The 24,930-nt window shown below is 39.4% G+C and overlaps 1 long non-coding RNA gene across 3 annotated transcripts in view; it reads left to right on the top strand.

Moving 5' to 3' along the window:
- Positions 1-24,930, top strand: part of LOC117873254 — a 322,619-nt gene that overhangs the window by 233,529 nt on the left and 64,160 nt on the right. For all 3 annotated transcript variants that reach the window (XR_004644680.1, XR_004644679.1, XR_004644681.1), the window contains exon 5: positions 18,117-18,290. This is a non-coding gene — a long non-coding RNA (uncharacterized LOC117873254). The remainder of the gene's footprint in view (positions 1-18,116; positions 18,291-24,930) is intronic.

A 24,930-nucleotide genomic window follows, 5' to 3' on the forward strand; every position in this document is an offset into this window, starting at 1 on the left:
GAAACCGTGTTATATCGAACTTGCTTTGATCCGCCAGAGCGCGCAGCCCTGCCCACCCGGAGCGCTGCTTTACCGCGTTCTATCCAAATTCGTGTTATATCGGGTCACGTTATATCAGGATAAAGGTGTACTAACATTTCCTACTTTATATAGTTTAATGCATTTTATACACAATTTTGAATTAGAACTGAATTTCAGATCATTTAAATTTGATAAAGGCAGATTATTGTGTTAACTTTTAGCATGCTTGGGGCCAATTTTATCTTTTTTTTAAAATGTGCAATTTACAGTAGGTTGTTTATACAAAATAAAAAATCACTTGTTTTGTGCTTTGAGAGTTTTTGGATCTGACTTTTTAAACTTGCCTGAATCTGGCTTCTCTTTTTGTGCTCGCAAATAACTGTGGGAGCATTTATTTGTAGGTACAAATGAAAGCATGCCAACATCTACTTAACTGATCTGAGACTTACAGCGGGTATTTAGATGCTCTCATTTGCGCTTGCAAAATTGCTTCTGTGGTTACTTGTGGGAGCAAAATATAGATTAAAAGAAAGGAAACTAAGTTTTAAAGGCCATACCAGTAATGTTTTTCTTTATTCTCTACATTAGCACTACTGCAAAATTCTAAGAATTAATCTCTGCATTAAAAAATTGATTGAGGTTTGACAAGTCTGTCTTCGCGATTGTCACATTTAAACAATTGTCCAATTTTATCTTGGACAATTATACCTCAGTATTGGCGGTATTTTCTGTTCTTCCCTTTACTTAGCCTAAGGAATATTTAGGGAATAGTGCAAATGCCAAGATAATGTGACCTAGTTGTCTGAAGCAATTGACAAGGTTTAATCGCAACCATTGTATATTTTTTGAAAAATGTAATTATTTAGATAAAAAAACCACGAAGGGGTGAATTTTAAAAGCACTGCCTGAGGGAATTATGTTGTAAATCTCTTTCATTGCGATAGGAGTGATGTGTTTTTTACCCTGCCCTATGCTGAATATGCACATCTGTATCAGATCTGAAGGCAAATATTTTTGAAAACTGTCTTAGGGTGGCCAGTGTGCACCTCAGGAGGCATGTGCAGTCCTCAACATATGGCCTATATTTACTCTCTGCCTCAAATATGAACTTCACCTGTTTGCCTACAGGTTGTTATTGCTGGTGAACTGAGGTTACAAGAACTATCTGATATTATAATGGTTTGAGTTTATTTTTTATAACAATTCATGTCAATATATATGCAAACTAGCTATGGCTGAAGGGCTTCTGTCGAGTTGCTAGTGCAGTCTTCAGTGCTGGAAAGTTTGGGCAGTTCTGGGTTAAAAGCTGTGTCCTTAGACTTGTGCCTAACATTTAGAAGATCTACTTACACTGTGTGGCCATAGGGCTCGGTGTTATCTGGACACATTAATGTGATTTGGTGGGGTTTTGGATGCTGTGAAAGCAACATAAAAATGAATCCTCCAGAGCCCTTATGAACTGTTTTCGCCACAGGATCGCTCTTAAATGATCACACTGGCAGCCATATGTAATGTCTTTCAGCCAGCTGTATTAACTATTCCTTTTGATGTAGGCGTCCCATGCAAGTCTGTCAGCACTTTCCGACATCAGTGAGCTCTTTTGGTATGTCTTTGACTTATTAAGAATGATGATTGCTACTGACTCTTTTCATTCATTCTGTTTAAAACAGAGCTATTATAATGCAGGTGCTCTATAGGCGGTCTGTTGCGAAAGACAGACGTGCAAGGTTAACAGCAGCCAAGGATCCTGACCCTATATTAACTGAAAATAGAACAATGATTATGAAAATTTAGGGCGGAAAAAAAGGGCAAAACTGGAACTACTTTCAAATTCCTATAAACCTTATAAGTCAAAGGCTTCTGCTTAGGAAATCTCTCAATATAGTGAAGAACCCCTGGTGAGCAGTGGTAGCTGATGAGATAAAAATTTCAACTCTATTTGACTACTCTTAGCCTGTGATTGGATTGCCTCAACCATCTCATGTACAATGCAGTTGCATGGCAATGTACATAGCAGAGTTGGCCACACACCTACTCTGCTTTCTAGTGTCTTATGCAATGAACTGATTTGACTTTAGTATATGTGGGGTATATGGCGATGTATGAGGTGACAAGTTCAAATAGACACACAATTTCTGACTGCAGGAATGCTTTGTTCTCTTCCTCATAGATGAAAACCTTGCCTAAGATTTCTTTGGAGCTCTAGGAGCGCACAGTGGAATTTGGGGAAATTCAGGCGGTGTGGGGTGGTTGGGGGGAGAGGTGGTAGGTTTGCAAAGGTGGCTTTAGGTCCTCATTATGGAATGACTGTCAGCTGGGCTGATCAATCTGCTCTAAATTACACTAGCTGCCAATGATACTGCACTACGGATTGCTGGGGTTCGGGGAAGCCCGGGCCATCTGTCCTCTTCCCCTGCTACCTCCTCATATTCCTTACACTGGATGCAGAGATGGGGAATGGCACAGGAGGCAATACAGATCTGGCTGTACAGCAATGGAGAAGCCCCTACACTGGGGTGATCCTTCTTGGGATGGCTGTGCCGGCTTAAGAACCGTATTGTGCTAGTGGCATGGTGCAAATCATCTCCACCCCAGGTGAAAATTATCCACGGCATGATTAAATTGCTGTTAGAATTGAGCGTCCAACACAAGCTAACAAAAAAGCCCTATTGCTTCAGTGAGATGTTATAATAAGGTCTTATCTAATCTATATTTTAAAATGCCAGTCATTATGGTATCGGTCTCTATCTTAAGTGGTAGTTTATATTGCATGGAATCTTAAGTGGAGGAAAGGAACACCGGATGCTCAGCTATATTCCCTCTCTCAACATTTAACAGGATCTAGACTGCATGGTAGCTTTTGCTGAGACCAGAATAGCACCTTTTGCCTATAACATAACTATAGTACCAAAATACTTAATTCATTGCTCTGCAAAGGATTTAGGGATATCTAGAAATATCCAATTTCTTCTGTTTCTAAAGCAGATGAATGGAACATTGCTATGTGATCATTTGATACTTGGTTTCCGTACCAATGTGACATATATGTTGCAATGTATACTTCTATATGGGTACTGCTAAAATAAAATGTGAATTTAAAATAAAAAAGAAAAGCCTTAAACCCTGCATTCAGAAGCATAAGTGTTTTGTACTTATCTGTTGAAATTAATTTGTAGAGAATCAGAGTTTTAACAGGGACGTTGAAATGTTCTTGAATAGACAAATAAAAGGATGTCCAAGTACCTGTATATAGATTCTTGTGTAAATCAGAGCGTGTTTTTGGAGATTGCATTCTTCAAAGCTGATGTTCACAATAGCTTGTCATTCCTGTTATACAAGATTTTTTTGAAAGCAAGTCAAGATACCAAACTTTCTGTTTGCTGCAAAATGTTCTATTTCAGGTGGAAGTGCCACTTCTTTGCACCCACCCGCTTTGTTCTTGGAGAAAGAATCATTATCTCTCTTTTTTTTCCTCTAAAGAGTTAAGTATCAGTCTAGATGCTCTCCAGAATAAGGAAAATGAAGTTTTCTATACTATGTTTGAATATCTGTTTTCTTTTTAAAAACTGGGGGTGGGGAGGAAGAGATGGTGAAGTTGAGGGGGGAATTTCTTATATTATTTAGTAGGCTTTATTCCATGTTTAGATAAAATCACTCATACACACCTGTGCATCTCTCTCTTTTTATTACCAGCCCTCCACAAGATGTAGAGATTAGCACTAGTCATGCGGAAGTGTTTAAAAATTCAAGCAGTGACAATAGGAAGTGTCAGACAGTAATGGAATAAGTACTGCAAAATTACAAAGACAGCAGCTATTCATTAATAAATTAGAACCTTGTGAATTTCTTTTTAACTGAAGGGTTCTAACTTGCAAATGATATTGTTCTGGAAGTAACTTTTATAATGTACCTTTCACCCCCTTTTAAAAAAAATTCCCTCTTAATCACAGACTGAGTCATGTACTTTTATATGCAGAAGTAAATTTGAATACATGGAATTAGAGGTGCACCAGCCTCCAAGTGACAGGTGAAATGCGACATGCAGCTATGGACACGGTGTTTAAAGATGGAGCCAGGAAGACAGATGAAATCTTTACTGCAGTAATGGCATTGTAAAGCTATGACATTTGTCATTCATTTTGTACTGAATTTGAGAACATATGTAATCAAGTAGCACTAATTACACTGTAAAAACAGTCCATGCAAAGGAGACTAAATAGTGGGGTAATTTTCATGCTGTTACAGGGACCTATAGGGCACAATTTCCTTTATTACTTTCATTGCTGATCATCACGAGTGTGCAGTGCAGTGGCATAAGGTACTCCAATAAAATTAACTTGAGCTTTGCACAGGATTCCCTAACACCCAGTGGATGATTCAGAGAGGCTGTCAGGAATGAACCCCCTGTTTCTTTTTAATCTTTCTGTTCCGTTCAGAGTACCACCCCAGATCTCTGCAATCATGTTTTCAATTTAAAACTGTTTAGAGCTGCTGAAATGAAGGGCCACCCAGTGCTTTGGATGTGCAGCTGCAGTAGTAGGCCTCTGATTGGTCAGAGCAGAGCGTGTTCTTACTTATCTGCCCTAAACATGGGTGGCCACAGATCCCTCAGCATAATGCAATCTCTCAGTGTCTGGAGGTGGCAACTGTTGTCTCCCACTCCAGCGTCGCTTTTTGAAATAGTTTTGTTCTGCTTCCTGTTTCTGCTGAATCACACACATTTGGTTAGTGGTCTTGAAACAGCACATGGGATGAGACCTTTAGAGTCTGCAGTTCTGGTACAGAGGGACCAGCTTAATGAGAAACACTCTTACAAAATCTCTGTCACTTTGCAGTCCCATACTCCTCCTTCTCTCTATTTCCTTCTAATTGGGGAGTGCAGGTTACTTCTGTTTGTAATATGTTTTTCTCATCTGCTGTCTGAAGGCTTCCGTCCTCTGCTTTCCAGTATAAAAATGCAATTTGTGATTAAATTTTTATGAACTGAGCTTATTAACTTGCCTTTTTCATTTTGTGTAAATTGTAATTAAAATGTATGAAGAACTCATAGCGTGTGCTTTTGGGCTTATTGTTGGGTGTCTGTTTTAGCCATGTGCATTGAGAGCACACTAGTGCTTGATGGATTTTTAAAGGGAGAATCAAGCTCTTTCACAGGAGGCAAATGGAGTCTTTGAATTGAGAACCTGGGAATGCCTTCTCCTTTCTGCAAGAGTCACGCAGCCACTGAGTGTACCAGTATAGAATTCCAGGCTGGAAATGTGAAAAACGAGCATCGCTCCCCATCTCTCTTAACAGTGTCAGCAAATTCCAAGTTTCAGAAGAACAGTTTTACTTGGTGATCTGGGTTTTCTTTTTCTCCTTTTCTCTTTTGTCTGGGGTGTAGGGAGAAGACCGTGAGGGGGATGTTACTGGAAGCATTAGTAGAGCAAATATTTAAAGTATTTTGTTGTTGTTTAATAAAGACAAAAGTAATCTTGGTCACAGATGTGACAAGCTGTAGTAGTTGCAGAGAACTGGAAGAATCTTGGAAGAGTCCAGGTTACTGGTAGCTTGTTACTCATAGCTTGTGTGCCAAAATTGTGCTTTTTAATTTGGAAATTTACCTGTATATTTTGAACATTCCTTCCTATGGATCTGAAGTCCATGTGGACATTGTAATATATATAGATGCTGTTAGACACATCTATGCTAAAAGCTATATTCTGTCTTTGTGTGTCTAGGTGGCTCCTGCTGTCTCCAGTGTGAACCCTGTGTACATGTGAGGGTAGCACTAAAAAGATATCTCCCCACTGTGTAGTTCATATGTCAGTATGTAACACATATTTCAGGAGATGCTGTCTTCAGCCCCTCTTCCCACCTTCCCTTTCTTTTTAATTTCTTTCATGCAGGAAAGGTATAGATAATCATGAGTGGGTAGAAATGAAATATTTTGCAACGTGAATTGTTTTTTGGGGAAAATCTCCTCCTCTCTTTTTTTAATGGCAGCAGGGGCAGTTTCCAAAATTTCAGTTGAATGGTTCTGAGAGTTTCTTTTGCCTACTGAACCAATTAACTCAAGTGCAGTCTTCACCTTTGTTAATCTCTCGGAGTCTACTTTTCACAACCCAGGATGAGTAAGCATTGCTTAGACAGCCCATTTTTTCCCTTTTCCTCTAAGTGTTAAAAACGGTGCTGTTTTGTTGTGTGCTTGTTAACTGGTTGAAAGTGATAACAGCCAGCAAAGCTTTATGTGCAAGAAGCATATTGAAATGTCATTTAACAAAACATATCCTGCATGGACTCAGCTACAACCAGTCAATCATGGGAACAATGTTAACCTAGTCACTTATTTTCTTCTGTTTCTATTTTTACTTGGGTTTCTATCCCCTGCTATTTTGGGGCTGTTCTTTCCTTTCCTTTCTTTCCTATCTCCTGCTGCTGCAGTTTATGGCATTTCTCCATACAGAAGAATGAAACTGACAACATTGCGAGGCAGAGCATTTTAGCACCTGGAGTGAGCAAGCATATTAGCACCCCCTACCTCTTTTTCCATAATTTTTCTGCTCCATTTTTCTCTCTCTCTGCCCCTCCCCCCACACACTTTGTGCCCTGGGCAGCTGCTCCTCCGTTCGCCCCACTCTGGTTACAGTCTGGTTGTGAGAGGTGGGGCTGAAAAAGAGGAGAGATCAATAGTTTGTCTTGTCCTTCCCATGCAGAATTCCTCAAGCCACAGCACAGAATCACTGTTATCCCTTTTGCACCTGCACATAACTCATCTCTAACAGCAGCAAAAGTGTCTGATTTATCTGTTTCACCCTTCTGATGATCAGGAAGTGCTAGGTACAGCAGCCACAGAGGCCCTGGCTCCCATCTCCCCCAAGGTATTATTTACTCAGAGTGGAATTTAAAAGTTGCAGAGAGGCTGAATGAGGTGGAGATTGGAGACAGAAAATTATGGGAGCCATACAAAATGTAAACCTCTGGTATTACATTAATGGTCTTTCTGTTGACTGAATCTATTGAGTAAAGAATTTGTTTTGTGTCACATCATGTAGGACTAGAATATATCCTGTGCTGCATCATACCATGAGAGACTGAAAAGTTTTTTAAAAAGCAATCATTTTTCCTGTGGCAGGTAAAAGATTACCTTTTTAAGATGCCCATTTTTTTGACACCACACAAAGTTTCTGGTGTTAACTGTGGAATATCCAAACAGTTTAGTAACATCATGTTTCCACAGTCAAATTGCTTCTGGTGCATACCCTATTTAATCAGTATAATCTATCCACATAAACCCCTCCTCCCAGACAGTGGCTTGCTCAGATGATTTCTCATTTAAAAACACAGTAACATTGTTTCTTCTGATGCTGTTATCCTTTCTTCCACAGTGCTGGAGTAAGCCAAGTTTAGTATAGAGGCTATGTGGCCTTCAATTTGTTAGCTGTGGACAAGTAGCATGATCTCTGAGCTGAGCCAATTCCAATGACATAGGATGAATTGGATTGGATTCCATAGTAACAGAATACCCCTTTCTCTTACACATGAAAAGTAACTTTCTAAAGCCACCCATGCTTAACTTGGAGTGATTTTTTAATGCTGCTTTTGCTTTCCTGTGAATATTGTATAGGATTAGCAAAATATAAAAATCATAACAAACTCATAGACTGAGTGCACAGGGTTTATTTTATAGAGGAGAGTATTATTTATGGAAAGTGTGTGGTTTATCCCCCCCCCCCCCGCCCCAAAAGTGGGAATGTTTCTTAGGGTTTTTGGTATGTTCTTTTACACATTATGGAAGGATGAGAAAACACTTTTGGGAAACTGCGCACACATCTTTTGAAAGTTGATACAGCATCAAATTTCATATTTTAATGTAGTTCCTAGTGTTTATATAGTATATTCAGACTTCTCTTTTCTTTCATTTATAGTCAAGTCATGTATTTTCTCTCTCTTCATTAGTGGTAGCTTGCCAAACTGAATTAGTTGTAAATTATCAGCATGCACTGATTACTAGCAATAAGAAAACAGACCATCACATGTCTTTTATGATGAGTAGCAAATAATTTTTAGTATTGATTTTTTTCCTTCTTGATATTACACATGTTGACTTGTAAAGGCATTTACTAAACTGTAAACATTAAATTTCATTTAAGGATATTTGTGAAGTTGGGAGAGAGAGCATCTTTCCACATTGCTAAAATAGATCATGTGGCGTCATTTGAGATACTTCATTGCCATCCTGTTAGTTATGGCTCATCAGATTATGTTACTATTTGCAAGAAGTTTACGAGGAGAAGATACTGCTTTCCTGAGCAGTTATACTCTACTAAATATTTATTGGCTGCACAGTTGAGCAAGTTGCTCTGTTCCAGGTGCTTATCAGCAGTACATATTGTTATAGGGTCCTCTACACTTATTAGTAGCTTGGGGCAAAATTAGTCAGTTTTTTTCATGTCATAAATTTTTTCACCAATTTATTTCACATGACTTTGCAAAATCTGAGATTTCTATTTAAGGAAAAATTGTCAGGAGACTGGTAACTTTTTGCACTGAGCCACACAAAAACTTGAAAAAACAAATTTTTTGCTCAAAAAATGTACATGGAAATCTCAAAGAGCTATACTTTCACCCACCTCCACAGCTTAGGACAGTGATTCTCAAACTTTTGTACTGGTGACCCCTTTCACATAGCAAGTCTCTGAGTGCGACCCCCCCTTATAAATTAAAAACACTTGTTTATATATTTAGCACCATTATAAATGCTGGAGGCAAAGCAGGTTTTGGGGTGGAGGTTGACAGCTGGCGACCCTTCATGTAATAACCTCGTGACCCCCTGAAGGGTCCCGACCCCCAGTTTGAAAACCCCTGGCTTAGGAGAAATCACGCAGCTCTTGCCTAACTGCATTTACTCTTCTCCTTCTCATCAGTACTGCTCATCTCTACTAGAAATGTGCAGAGCAAGGAACAGAACTGACCATCTGAGGCAGTGGAGCATCATTGCTCCTGAATCGTGGAGGTTGGTGACTAGATAAGAGGCTGAGGACAGGAAAATGATTCAACGGAAGGGTGTCCTGAAATGCTGTTTTCAGGCTTTTTAAAAAGAATTTACATTTGGGGCCGTTCACAAATGGTGAAAGTTTTAAACCCTTAGATATTAATCTACCTGCTAAACAGTTCATGTAATAAAAGAAAACCCTTTTCTCTGAAAAATGGGAAAAGACAAAAACAAACACTAAACTAAATCAACTGACTTTTCAAAATTTAATTTTTATTTAAAAGCCTTCAGGGTACCTGGTGCTTAGCTTTTAAAGTTTGGAATTTTTAAAAATTGGTCTATAAAAACATGCGGTGTTTCTGTAGTGTGCCTAGTTGAGTGCCTTTTTTTTTATTGGGCTTTAGAAACAGATCAGGAATTACAGCTCACTGCTTTACAGTCCATAGTAAAAGTCAAGAAATGCCCTCAACAGAAGAAGTTAAAGGGGGTCATTAGGTGTACTGCTTGACTATATATAATGGATCACTTTCTCTCCCTCCTATATATAAGCATTCTTCTTGATAGCTATTTCCTTCCATCACAGACTCCCTTAGAAAAATGCCTCTTTCATTTATCCAAAAAAGGACAGGTTATTTAAAAAAAGAAAAATAAAGAGGAGAACAATGTTGAAAAGAGCCCTTCCATTATATCTGCAGAGATCTGTGGTGATAGGAACTATTTATGTGTTGTCTTAAGCATAGCTCTATTGTTTCTTGTACCATTGCTAAAAAACTATGTAACTCCTCTGCTTGCTGTGTAGTCACATTACTATGGAAACCTGCATGCAACAAACCTGATTCACATATCATGCCTGGCTAAGTACAGACAGAGGTCACATGCTGGCATTTGCCCCATGTTCTCCTTTTGTAGTTTGCAAGCATTCCTAAACTGGCAACAGGGAGAAGTGGATGGTGGGTTAGAGGAGAGGGAAGAATGCAAAGAGGGGCACAAGATTTGGGTGGTGGAGTTGTGGAAAATGGCCTGTAAACTGTGAATGGAAAATGGTGTGGTTCAAACATTTCATCTAAGGAAATCTTGTTGCTGTTGTTCTGTAATGTCTCTGAAAACCACTTGCTGGGTCCCAGAATGAGAGAGGAAATGAGTATAACAGGTACAGAAGACTGTAACTCTTTGGATGTTTTTTTTATTCCTTGCACCATATTTCAGTAAGCCTACTCAAAGGAATTTTGTGTGAACAAAGCCAGAACTAAGAGGGTGTAAAAAAACAAAACAAAAACAAAAGACCTCCCCCCCGTAAACATTAGATGTACACAGAGTGGAGGTCTGTAATACAGGAACAAACCTGTACATTGCTTTCTTTCGCTGTTTCAATCAGGATTTTTTAAATTGACATTTACCTTTGCTCTGCTACTTTGTCCTATTCTTATTCTTCACTTTTTCCATCCTCTTGTCTAGCTGGATTCCCTGTATGTGTATGTGTGTGTTTATAGAGGAGAATAGGAAGGAGACCAGGGTCAGAGAGGAGAATTTTTTTTCAAAACGCACATTTTTCCTTCCTTTGGCAGAAGCAACTTCTTCCAGCTTGCTTCAAGTCCCTTATTTACTAGTCCTGCAGGTGACTTCATAACGTTGTGGCCTTTAGCCATCCTAAAACATTAATTTTCAGTCATGCTGTGTAGGCTGGATATCTTCATGGTGCGCACAGAAGCCATTCATTCCTTGTGAACCATTTACAGTGAGAGAACTCTACTTCTCCTCCAGTATGCACACCCATGCACACTAAAAAGGCATTCATTGCATGGCGTGCGCTGTGGACTGAGCACAGTGGGGGGTGCCATGCAGCCTTTGTGTACTGCCTTCCAAACGCAGAAGAAAGAAATAACATTTAGCGTGTCTGTAAAGAAGGCCGATTTCTTGGTTGTGAATGTTGCTAATTTTATTTTGTTGGCTATGATGTAATGATGGCTGAAGGGCTTGTAATCGAAGTAAGAGAGAAAGCATGAGTAATATGCCAAATTCATGCATTTAAAAAAATATTTCTTCCTCTTGCTCTTACTGTCTATCTCCTTCGGATTGCTGAGTTTGGTTAATAAGGGGTAACAGTGTGTGTGGCCTGAAAACCAAAGCCGCTGGGCAATAGTATGCACATACTGGTAAATAGTCTGTCAGACGCCTGCCCCTCCTTTCTCCCTCCCTCCTTCCTTCCACCTATGAGTGCTGTGGGTAATGGGCCATAACATCAAATAGTTTTCAGTTTTGGGCAACTTTTTACTGTGACTGCCCCTGAAGCATGCCAGTATTTATAAAATGCTTTATATGTGGTAGGTATATAATCTCAATGCACAATACATTTAAGATTAATTTAGCTTTCTATAAATACTCTGAAATACTAGACCTTCATTTATGAAATATGCAACAATTAAATTAGACCGGGTCCCTGAGAGGTTATTTTAGCCAAACATTTGTTATTTTAACATTTGCTGTGGGGGAATTTAATGAAAGGTGCCAGAGACCGAAACTCTCAATTCACAAAAGAGCTGAAATGTTGTTGCCCCATGCGGTACTTTTCCTCACACCACCCACCTTGTGCCTCACCACTATCCTTGTAGGAACTACTTCACGGACAGATGCCGGCAGGATGTGGGAAAATTTATACTTGTGGTGCTGCTGCTTGTTATATTGTTTCTCTTCTGTGAAGCATGTTCGCAAATTTTAGCCTTCGGAAAATGACTCTTAAGGCATTCATGGTTATACACAGAACCAGGAATCTATAAGCATCTCAATGACCCTCAGTGAGACTACTCACATGAGAATGGTAAGGGTTTACAGGATGAGGCCCTAACATGCCTCCAGCAATGCCATTGTTTATCCTGTATTATTCCTTGTGTTTCCATTGCCTGCCCTCTTATGCGTAAATGTAACTAGCTCACATGAGTTGGGAGCTCTACAGGACCTCTTATTCACATACATGTGCCAGTGCTGACAACAATTACAGCATAGCCACGTGATCTCATTCAGAAGGGTGAGATCATTATCATGAAGTCACTGACTAAACTTCTGTGTGGGCCCCACTACAGCATATTCAAAACATACGTACACTGATATAAGCCATTGCCACATACAGTGTAATTGTTGTGACTTGATACGGTGACACATTAGAAATGAGCCTGTCATTTTGTTTTTGATTATTCCCTCTTCAGGGCCGGCTCCAGGCACCAGCCCACCAAGCTTGTGCTTCGGGCGACTCCTGGAGGGAGGCGCCGTGGTGCTCCGGCCGCCGGGGAGAGCGGAGCCATGGCGGGCTCTCCGCCCTCCTCCTGGCACTCTGGCCGCTGGGGAGAGCGGAGCCGTGGCGGGCTCGCCGCCCTCCCCCCGGCACTCTGGCCGCTGGGGAGAGCGGAGCCGTGGCGGGCTCGCTGCCCTCCCCCCGGCGCTCTGGCTGGGGGGGGAGAGGGGGGGCGGCAAAAAAGCCAGAGCCGGCCCTGTCCCTCTTAAATGAATGGAAAAGATTTCCTGCACTGTCCCTTCAGGGGAAATGTCTTAATTTGTTTTGTTGCTGGATATTTTTCTTTCTGTGATATCAGTTTACTTTGTGTACAGATCCTGGAAAGAAGTCATAGGCTTATAAAGATTAAATAGTCACTATCTGGATGCTTTCAGCCCCCCATTTTACTCTTTTAAATTCCATCTTTTAAAATAAAACCTTGTTTAATTTCCTAGTCTTTTGTTGTATCTTTAAAATGTTACTGCCAAGAGAGCTTGCCATAGGGGCCTGTACAGCCCTTGAAAATGTAAAGGAGAATCTCTACTTTCATTTACAATAATAATAATAAAAAACTAGCCCTATTCCTTAGAAAGGCACAGTAGCTGTGAAAATGTCAACCAATAGAGACCAGTATAAGTAGAAACAAGCAGCAGGGTTCCTCTGCAGCAGGAGACTAGGTATGCATAAAGATATCTTCCCTATAACCGATATGTGAAATTAGTGGGTTAAATTTAGTATGTAACTCAAACAACCTTCTCACCAGTCCTCCCCCAAATCCTCGGTCATCCCTCTGCATCAGAATGGTATGATTATGGTGGACAGGAATAAATTAGCACAATACAAATAATATTATGGTATTGCCAACCTGAAATGATCAAACAATCACGAGACTGGCTTAAAAATTATGAAATTCTTACATAAGCATTTGTCTCCAGGAGCTGGGGCTTCAAGTTAAACATCAAATGTAATGAGATTTGCATTAAAATTGAGAGTTGGCAACACTATAATAAAACAATGAGTGGGGGAGGAAGGAAAATTGTTTTGCAAGCCCATTCTAAAACGCTATGGCCAGTTCTGCTTTCTAGTATCATTACAACCATATGTTTGTGACCTATGGGGACATATTCCCATGCACTTAGATGGACATGTGTTCATAGTCAGAACTTAAGCCTGTGGATTCCTCATGAAAGAAACTAGTCTGTAAAAACGAATAAAGCAGATAGTGTCTGTGTGGCCAATTCCTTGCAATCAAGGGAGAAAAAAGTCTTCCACTATGGACACACCTTTCTCATGATGTGGAGCGGGGGAGGGAAGAGACCCCTCTAAAAGGTGGAGAGGAAGAGAAGAGCCAGCCACTTCCAAATGTGCTAGAAAAATTGTGGTTGATGAGAATGAGATGTAGCATGCACAGTTTTTTAGAAAGTTGCAGGGAATGTTGAAAATTGTAATGGAGAGCTAGTTTCAACATAAACTCCGGAGCAATCAGTATCACTTCATAATGAACTACTTTCACATTGCCTGATCTGTTTTTACTGTTCCCAAGCCCTAAATATTTTGTACCTTTGCAGTTCTTTTTAAAAAGCAAAAATTTACTTAATTCTAGTTGAAAATGTGTGTGAAAACATAGGCCTTCCCACAGTAACTTAAAGAAGAAGAAAAATCTTTTGTGGTTAAATAATTGCAGTCATTGTGTAGGAGTATTGTGGAGACTATATTTTTTTGGTGGGAGGTGTAGGTTTAAAGGACAGAGGTTATGCTGATTAGTTATGCAGGATGCAGCTTTTTGCTTTGAAGCAACAATTTGTTCACAGAAATGCAAGGAAATGGGAAGGGAATAGCTGAGATTTATGGGAGAAGAGTCATCATTGATGTTCCAATTGGGATATTGGTTGTGGAGTGAGAAAACAACAAGCATTCAGACTTGGTTTAAGTTCAGTCTCCCAAAATTTGTTTGACTTTGAAAGTAGAAACCTAAATGTGGTAACAAAAAAGCAGAACCTCTTTACATTCTTAAATGTAATTTATGGGACAATTCACCATGGTCAAAGAACCAGAAAGCCACATGATTTCTCTAAAATGTAATATGGTGCTACAACACATTAGCAGAACAGGGAACGTGATTTTAAAAATTGGACTACAGTGATGCTGACAAGTGGTTTCGTCCCAAATTTTAGCTGCTGCCAAATAGTTATGTGATGATGAATGTCCCCAAAATGCTAAATATCCACTACTTACTTAAAAACTAACCCTTTCTCCAAAAAGACAAAATACAAACTCTCTGTCATCTTAGTGTTTTGATGTCTCATGTCAACTATGATTTCCTATATGTCATTGCTTTTCATTTTGTGGGTACTTTATTTTAAATTGGAGATGCTGTGAAAAAACCCAAGAGAGTGTATTCTTGCAGTATTTTTAACTTATATGCTACATTCCTTCATTTTATCTAAATGGCTATAATCCAGCATTGTATGACAAGAGAAGAATTTCACCCAATCACAGCCTAGAAGAATCTATCACTCTCTTCAGAAATTGCATTGAAGTACTTATTGGACTTACCAGACCAATTTTTTTCCTCAGTAGGTATCTAACTTACTACCCACAGTGTAACGTTTATGTGCATGAAATTGGGTAATTGAATATTTAGTACTAAGTTCCTATCCAGTGTACATGGGTGCAACTTCTTTGAAGTCAAATGATTTGCACATGCTTGAACCATGTCAGAAATGGATCCGTTAACTTTTCAAAGGACATATGTAGGCTCCTATTTTGGGAAATTTAGTCTCCAATCACATCACAAGTTTTTCCACTCAGGACACTCTTTTGCTCAATTATTTACTCACTTGACATCAAACAAATTTGCACTTTTAAAACCTAGCCTTGCTCGGTTACTTACTTACCCAAGCCACAAATCGTCCATCTCAGCATTAGCAGAAAGTCAGAAGGATATGATGGGTCCAAACAGAATCCATGCAACTCCAAAAGGTGAAACAACAAGAAGGAAATGATGAGGATGTCTATATTTTTCTAATCCTGTTGTGTTATGAGAATGTTAGAATTAAGAGGATGTTAGAATATCCTTACTAGAAACTGCTTTTACAGTTATCAAAGGTCTCAGCTTTGCTTCCAAGTTTAACAAGCTATAAGACATTTATTGCCTCATATATTCTTCCACCATAAACCTTATCTCTTAAGTAAATAATTTTAGTGTAAGTTTATAGATGACTCTAAAATGAAGATTTTTAAAATTTGTTTTGCTTAATAGCCAGATATATATAAACTAGTACATTAAGAGAAGGCAGCAACCTGAATTGCAGGATTTGTTTTTTCCCAATGAATAGGATAGCGTACTATGAATAATACATTGTACTGTACCAAAAAAAGCAGCTGACTGCTGTATGTTATAAGAGCTGGTCACCAGCAGGCATGGCCTATTATGAACTCAGATGCAGGACTTAAGATTTCTGCAGTCAACAAACAATTTTGGCCGATTCCTGGATATTTGTTCTTTCAAAGGCCCCTTAACCTGCCTCATTAAAACTCTGATTCAGCAAAACACTTAAGCATGTGTTTAAAGTTAAGCACTTGCTTAAATTCTTTGCACAGTAGAGAAGGAATTACTACTAATGTGCTTGAAGTTAAGCATGAATGTAAGTGCTTTGCTGAATAAGGACATTGAAGTATTAAAGTTCTTGAGAAGCTTTCAGAGAAGTTGCTTTTCCTGAAGTACAGACCTATGCCACTTTCCAAGCTGAATGTAACCTGGAATTCCATTAAACTTGTAGAGTTTCTCAGGAGAAACAGAAGCTTTTTGTGTTGACTATTTATTGTATGTTATCCTTTTTGCTTGAGTCTCAAATACAACTACTGTTCAATCAATGCTGGAAGAGGTAAACCAATCCCTCTTGTGTAAAAACATAACCTACCAAACGAAGTAATATCCCATATCATTGTGGGGCATTCTGTAAAGTCTTCTAAACTCAAGGTCTCACGCATCATCAGCATCTCAAAGAAACCCTAGTGGCTCGTTCAGATTTGGGTTTGTAGTGTTGACGGTCAGGGTATTTGAAATGAAATGAAATATTTGCTAATAAAGTGTTCTTATAACAGTGTAACTTCTTTGTGAGAAAGAGAACAGAAGAAAGAATCGTGACCACAAAAAAAATCTCTTGACTTTAAGGGTATGTCTACACTACAGTTAGACCCTGCGGCTGGCCCATTCCAGCTGATCCAAGCTCAGGCTAAGGGGCTATTTAATTGCGATGTAGAGGTTCTGGCTTGGGTTGCAGCCTGAAATCTGAGACCCTCCCACCTTGCAGGGTCCTAGAGCCCAAGGTCCAGCCGGATCCTGAATGTCTACACTGCAGTTAAACATCCCCACAGCCCAAGCCCTGAGAGCCTGAGTCAGCTGGCGCAGGCCAGCCACGGGTTTTTAATTGCAGCGTAGCTATACTTTAATACACCTAACTATACAAGGATGTGTTTCATTGTATTCTCGTGTTCTCGTGACAATATAAACAAAGAGTTACCATTAATTAATTAATGTTTGTAAAGAGCTGAGTAAGTACTGAGTGTTTTAGTCTTACTCTTATTTACTTGTGTTTGAGATAAGAGTGAACAAAAACACCTGAACTTTGCAGAAGTTGGGACCCAGATCTGAACTTTGCCACTGGCCAAAGTTTAATGATCCAGCTCAGACACCTACATCTAGGGTGACCAGATGTCCCGTTTTTAAAGTGACAGTCCCATTTCTTGGGACTTTTTCTTATATAGGCGCCTATTACCCCCCACCCCTGTCCTTTTATTTCCACAGTTGCTATCTGGTCACCCTACCTACATCTGAACACATGCTGAGCTTTAAAGAAGATTGGATCTGGATCAGAACTTTGCAGCTCTCTCTCTAAATGTTTTGCTAGTGACATCAGAATGTATGTGAGCTGTAAAAGCTTGCAGTGTGCAAGGTGATATTCCATGCTCATTTATAGAAAATAAATAGCTCCTATTTTTATAAATTTAAAAAATGTCACCTGAATGTCATCAAAGTGTGTGTGTTGGCAGTAGGGACTCAGGTAGTTTGATCTAATTTTTAAGTAATATATGCACAGTAATCTTTTGCCTGTTTTAATCCAGTCAATAGTGCAGAACTATTTTTGGACCCATGATATAGTTAGTCAAAGTTGTGTATTGGAGGGGTGGGGGGAATAATATATAATGAAACTATTTAAATAATTACTTATGATCATTTCCATGTACAGCAGCAACAGATATACATGTCTTGATATGCTGTCACATCTATTTTCTGCTTTTGGCATATGGTATATTATATAAATAGATAAAAGCTAAAAACAAAAACATTTTAACCTGATATATATATTTTAAACATGGAACAGTGTAATCTAAGGAAAGGATTCAAGCTCCGTTTTCATATTTTGTCGCCAGGATCCCTTTATGTTTTACACAGGCTTTCTTTTTTAAACCTTTTGTGCTTTGTATTCAGTACTCCTTCAGTTTTAGCAGCTCCATCACTCATAGAGATGACTGATCTTCACTGTCTTTTACTGTCTCATGCTGAGTGAACACGGGGCAGAAAATCTGCTTTCCCCCCAACCCTTATAGTTAAATAGACTCATTTGGATAAAGCAAGTTGCCATTTTCTGTCAGCTTCCCTCCTTGGGTAAGTGTCCTTCAAAGGGCTAAGAAAAGTGCCACCTGATGCTGACTGGGTTGAAACTGAAATGTATACTGCTGCAGCAGTCTGTTGTCTGAGACTTTGAGGGCGTGGGGTAGAGACAAACCACAGTATAGAAGAAAGTGGTGTTTCTCGGGATGTTAAATGACCATTGCTTTAATTTTTTATAGGTGATGTCTTCGAACGTGGCAAAGGGCCTCTATCCGCAAGCTGGCATTAAGATACCATCATTGGTCTCTGCAGCAGCAGCTTTAGATACCACTGTGATGGGCAACCTTGAAATACCCAGAGCGGCAAGCAGCATACCACATCTTCATTTTTAGCTCTTTTCCATACTCTGCTCTGTAAGTACAGTATGCCAGTGTTGTGCCTGTCAGTTGGAGTTCCCAAATTGCTTAATTAGGTGTTATGTATTAGGGTAGTACAGCGTACATATTTAAATAACTTGCTACTTCAGGGAAGCGTATTTGCCATTTGACATGACATCAAATAGCTTTTAGCTGTATGAAACTTTGCAGATGGCTAAGATAAGCAAGAAGGCTACTTTTATGTGTTTTGATTTACTAGTCCCCACAGTAATGTTATATGAAATTCAGCAGAATTTTCTGTGATCATTAGGGAAATCAATATTTTTCCTACAGTAAATCACAGGTATGCTGTAAACAACATGAGGCCAAAATTGACAGGTAGCACCTGATAAATAGAATTCATTATTTTGCCAGTTTGACTAACGAGAAAGTTAGCACATGCATTATTTACTTTGCAAATATATTCCTTAAGACCTTTGATAGGCTTAGAGGTGTCTCCCAATGTTAAAGCTAGAGGGGTATGTCTAGTTTAAATGATTTTATATATGCAGGTGTAGTTTCCAGCTTTAAGAAAAAAATAACTGCGACCTAATTGCATTTACTTGTGCTGAATCACTTCTTGGGAAGGATTTAGCTGATCAACTATTTCTGGTCTGTTGAAGGGAAAAGTGAGTGAGTGACTGTCATTATCTTGATGCTGATTACTGGAATTGACCAACTTAATAGCAATTTGCTAACCTTGTTTACAAAACTGGCCTCCCGAACCTGACTCTGCGATTTAGAAGGGAAGAGAGCCAGGCCACTTAAAGTGTCAGTACTGAAAACACTACATCATCTACATGATGTTCTGATTCAGGGAAAGGAGATGATGACTCAGAGGTATTATCATCAATCCCATCTCTAGTCCAGAGAAATTTGCATAAGGAGGGAAAATATCATTTTTGGCACTTTAGTCAAGAACAAATGTTTTATCTACCCCCCCCCCCCCCATTTCTTATTTTGGAACTTAAGGAAACTGGGCTGTAATCCAGTGCAACCTCAGGATAAGAAATGTGCTATATTAGCTGGCATTTGCAACAGTTCTCCCTAAGAGTTCTTAAATGATGTGCTGCCAGATTCTCTCTCTCTCTCTCTCTCTCTCTCTCTCTCACACACACACACACACACACACACACACACACACACACACACACACACACACAACTAAGAAATATGCTATTGGCTAAAAGCACAAGGCTAAGGGTATTGCAAAATTATTACTGGTTTGTTTTTTATTTTTTATTAAGGGAGGGGCTAGAAAGGTGAGAGACCAGAAAGGTGAGAGACCAATCATGTATATTAGTTTGCTTCCCAGTAAGAAGAAAACCTCTCCTAGATCTAGGGCCCTGGTTGAACTTTGACCCTGAGTACTCATCTCACAGCACTGCTGCTTTCTAGGCCTGCATTTGTTTTCTCGTATGAAAAATATCACAGTGCCAACTACCTCTATGTCCATAAAGGGAGCTCAAGGTATTAAATATGAAAATGATCAAGATCTTCACAAACTGTGTACTCCCTTCACCTCCTTCACCCACCCAAAAAACCCTAATAAAAAAAACTAAAATAAAAGCAAACACAGAAAACCATGTTTTCTGCCTAAACATAAAAATAAACAGTAAATAAAACAGGAGTTTGTAAGGATCAATGACTCGCTACAAATTAGTTTAATTTAAATGCTCATTCTCCCTGTCTCTCAATTGGGTCCAAAACCCCTGTCAATATGCTTCTCTTCCTGCTTTGACTCACAGATTCTTCTGACAGTATCCTAAACCTCTCTCTAAATCTCTTGGGGCCACATCGATTCGCTATCTGCTCTCCACTAGGCTCCTCTAGATTTCCTGGTTTCCAGGGCTGCTTTTCCCCCACTCTTTTGTCTTTGCTGCTGCTCCAAGTTTGCTTCTTGCATTGGAACACACTTTCAACCTGTGCTGCATTTTTAGTCACCAGTTGTGCTACTGTCTCAAGCCACTCCAGGCCCCTCTTTTCCTTTTGAGCCTTTGTTTTAATTCTTTCTGGGCCTCAGTGCAACTCTCAAGATGCTCTCTGTGGCCTCTCCCACATCTTAACTCATCTGGCCCCTCTGGGCTTCTCTTAAAATTCATCTAATTTCATCTGATTAATTGTTTCAAGGTTCCTGCTGTTCTGATCCTATCTGACAGCTGCTTGGTGTCATCATGTCTTTATTCTTTACCACATCTTTAGCTGTTGGGTATTCATCAGTAATATTGCCTTCAAATGCATTGAATTTGCTGGTATCTTGTTTACATTTTCTCCATGACCTGCGCAGTTCTAGACATTCACTTCTGGTGTTGCCTTCTTTGTAGTGATATAAAGACAAACGAGTCTGATATTATAGCCAGACTGCCTGCCTGCCACCTGTTCTGTCTTTTTACCTCTCTCCTTTTCCACTTTGACTATAGCAGATGCTACCACAATCCCTGTCCTAGATTCCATTCTAATTTCCTAGTATTTTCATTCTCCCTGTCTCTCCTCCCCTCTCCCTGGTTGATGCTTCATCAGTGTTTGGGCTGCCAAAGCACTCTTTAAACCCACATATAATTCTGTTTTGAGCTTGGAAACTCTGCCCAATGGTCCTTTCAGTTCTCCACCTTCTTTTTGTTTTCTGTCTTAAATGAATTGAAATAGACATGGAAGGGGAAGGGCTCGGTCTAGACTTACAAAGCAATTTCCCCTTCCCGAAAGGGCAGAGCACATTTCCTTCCAAAACAACCTGGCTGGGAAGTCACAAATTTCTTGTCAGTGCTGCTTTTTTTTATCCCTGAAAGCTGTTGAGTCAAAACATGACTGTCAAGGCTGACCCAAAGGAACGTGAGCATGGGTATGAGAGTGTTTCCCTTTATTCTTCCTTAAAAACAACAGAATGGGGGAAAGAGAGATCTGGGGGAGCATTCATATGTGTGAAGGTTAAAAGGTAATTGGAAAGCAAATAATCTTGGCACCCCTCCGCAGAGAGACTGGCTTATGGATTGATCTTGCACTCAAAGTGCCTTGCAGGGGGTTTATTCTGACCAAATAGTATAAATATTAGAATGACTGTAAGGAGGGAGAAAGCTTAACAAATAGGAGGCTAGTATGCATGCAGGCAAGGCTGATCAGTTGCAAAGACTTTTCCTTAGCAGGAAAGAGTTAGTTTGTGGTTTTTACTTTAACCTCTCTGATGTTACTCTCACTCAAGGATAAGATACGTTTTCTTATTGCTTCTCTAAATGCAGTTGTGTTTGTTAACTTACTTAATTGTGGTGTTGTGTCCTGTCAGGGATTTTAATTTCAAGGCATCCACTCTTACCTTGCTTCTCTCCTGCTCTGGGTATCACCTTTGTTAAAAAGAATCACTTTATACATGAAAAATAAAGAAAAAAATAACATAGACGTTACTGAGTGTCTCCCCTCACATATTTTAGTGATCCTCTCTGCTTAGATACTTCAAAGATATTAAAGTCAATCTGAGTGGAAGGGGGGAGAAGTTTAAAAAGAAAAAAAAAATGTGGTTGAGATCTTAGTTCATCAATATTTCTACTTAGATGCCCCCCTTCATCATTTAGGTTTGCTATTTCAGTGGTGAAATTTCTGGCTTGGGCAGAACCTTGCAGGACTGAGTGGGGAGATGAACTGGAGTGTGACTGGATCCTGGCTGACTATTACATTTTGAGATAACTGCTGATTCACAGATTCACATTTTGCATTCACTGGAAAAATGAGGGTGTCTGGATCTGTTGGCCTGAAACCAATAATTAGAGTGGAGTATCTGAATAGTTGGTTACCATCTCTGAGTCTGAAGCAGCCTGTATCTGTGTGTGGTGCATAATTGAAATATCACCATATCCTAAGCAATAGTTCATGACTACTATAGGTACTCAAGGTGCTTTACAAATATTAATTAAGTTCACAACACCTCTGTGAGTTAGGTAAACATCATCCCTATTTAGTAGAAGAATAAACGGAAGGGTCCACCCTTTTGCTTTATTCCAGCAGAGACAGTTCACCGTCCCAAAGGCAATGGGGCCAGAGGGCTTGCCTCTTTTCCAGATCCTTTGATTAGAATTCCAAATTACAGACATTTTTATTATGAGATTCTACACAGGCTTGCAATTTATAGCATTGTTTAGCATGCATTCCTTTTGAGCTCTTTCAGTTGCATCTTCTGCTGCTATTGCAGCATTTGGTTATTTCATATGAGACAAGTATCAAAGTCAAATGTTCTTACATGTTTAGCAGACTAGGCGTTGGACTAGTAGTGAGTATGTGGTCTCTCTTGTTTCCAAGAAGGCTAAACAGCTCAGCAGATTTGAGCAAATTATTGCAAGTGGGGCTGATCCTAGTACAGGTTCATGGTTGTGTTGAGGCTTTTGATGCACCAAGGCGATATTTATGCACTTTGACAATGGCTAATAACTGCCGCAGTGGGTTTCTATTAGTCACCTTTGGGGATACCAGCCCATGAAAAAAAATAAGTCAGCGTTTTTATTTTTCAAGTGGGTGAACATCATTCATTCCTATCTTGTCTGATGATACATTTAGTGTTGTGAGGCAAAAAATATGATTTACCTGGCACAAATTTTAATTTGGGACTTTTTTGCACCCTGGGGTCTGATGTTGCAGGAGGCAGGACAAATCCACAGAAAAGTAGAAGTGTCCCTTTAAAGACAAGATGAGAGGCAATGCAACAGTGAATTTCTGTTGCTCAAATCCATACATTGCAAGTAGTAGTTACTGGATTAATCAAGAAGACCCAAATGGAGGAAATATAGGGGTGATTGTTTTTAACTAATAAGCTATTTTTGCTCTCTGTGATCTAGCAGGTAGGACAGTGCAGTTACAGTTAAGAATCCTGGGTCATATTTACAGCTTTGCCAATAACCTGCTATATGACCTTTGACAAATACCTTTATCTCCCTATTTTTCAGTTTCCCCATCTGTTAAATTGAGATGATACTTAACCTCTGCTTATTATCATAGTTGTTAAACAGTTGTTACTATTATTATTATTTTCTCTAACATTGAACTTCACTTCTCTTTTCTCCTTCACCTATCTATTCATGGGCATTTCAGACCAATGCTGATCATTATTCAACAGAGATGGATTCAAGATCATGGATAATATGAGGCATGCAAAGCCAATTTTTTTATTACTTCACCCAGGAAAGTTTAGTCCAGATGCAGCCTCTGGTCTGAAGTTTTAGAATCCTTTGCTTTGCTACTGACATTTAAAATCAATACGTCTGTTAGTCTATAAGGTGCCACAGGACTCTGTCGCTTTTTACAGATCCAGACTAACACAGCTACCCCTCTGATACTTAAAATCATTGTTACCTTTCATATATCTTCTCCCAGATGTAGCATTCATATCCTGCTATGTTAATTCCTTTGTGGATAGACTATGGTACATAATGTTTTCTAACAGTAGTCTTTTGAGGACAAGGTATTTCACCAGGAATTAAGTATAGTGGTTTCCCACTAACATTCAACAAACAAAAGTAATCATTAAAAAGTAGACAGCATTTACTGTTTCTTTTTGAAGTTCTGTCATACTTTGCAAAACAAGACTTGAGGGTTTGGATGTAGTGTAACATCCACATCTTAGGTCAGTATGTTTTATGCCTAACTGAGGTCAGTGTGAGGAAAAATAGATGGAAAGCACTACATTTTTAGCTTCACAATTGCATCTACAATAACCTGCCTTATAACCCTTGCCAAATATTTACTGGCAGACTGCTGATGCAAGTGAAAGTTAAATAATTCTGTTTCTTCCAGGTGTATTAGTGTAGGTAAATGTGGTTCAGGATTTTAAGTCTCTACACAGCAAGTACTTCATGTGGCCAAGATTTAGAAAAGAAAAGAAAAGAAAGACTTTGAATGCCACACATTGTTGGGTACCTAACTTGCTACACCAGCTTGTGTTTCAAAAATGCTAAGCAACTATCCCCTGATAATTAGGTCCCTTTGAACTATCTCATGTGGGACAGCCAAAACTACTGGTCACTTTATCAAATCTTGATGTATATTTCTATCTACAGTTCCAAGAAAATTCCCCAAATTAAGAAAAATTACAAGAATCTTATAATTCCATACACAAGGATTCTATAGTGCTTTAATATACCTTGGAAAGTCTATTATACACACATTATTATTATTATTTAGGACCAGATTGTGTAGTTTGTACACAGAACTGTGCTGAAGATATGGGGAGCTAGGGTAAAAATTGTTGCTAGCTATGGAGGGAGCATCCTTTTCAGATTGTGTTGCTTGCTTCCTGAAAAGCGAAGCCAGCTCTATGGCTGGGCATGGAGGAATGAGGCCTATTATAGCATGGGCGCTTGGACCCTGAAAGCCCCCTTGTATCAATGCTGGCGTCACCCTGCATGCTTGCTGGCAGCCCACTGAGGAGCAGCATGTGTGTTCCTGCCTCAGTTTCCCCATATGGGCTATTAATAAGTTCAGTGAGGCTTGTATATAGTGAACAATACCACTTCAGTGGTCTGGTTTATTTAAACAAAGGCTGAAACAAATGTTTGCCGTTAGTGTCCGTTAACATTAGTCTATCTGCCTCACCTGAATCCAGCCGTCTCTTCCATCCAGGCTCCTCACCAGTAATGACCTCTTGACTTGAAACACTCTT

Source organism: Trachemys scripta, chromosome 2 (genome assembly GCF_013100865.1).
Source record: "Trachemys scripta elegans isolate TJP31775 chromosome 2, CAS_Tse_1.0, whole genome shotgun sequence".
Lineage (NCBI taxonomy): Eukaryota > Metazoa > Chordata > Testudines > Emydidae > Trachemys > Trachemys scripta.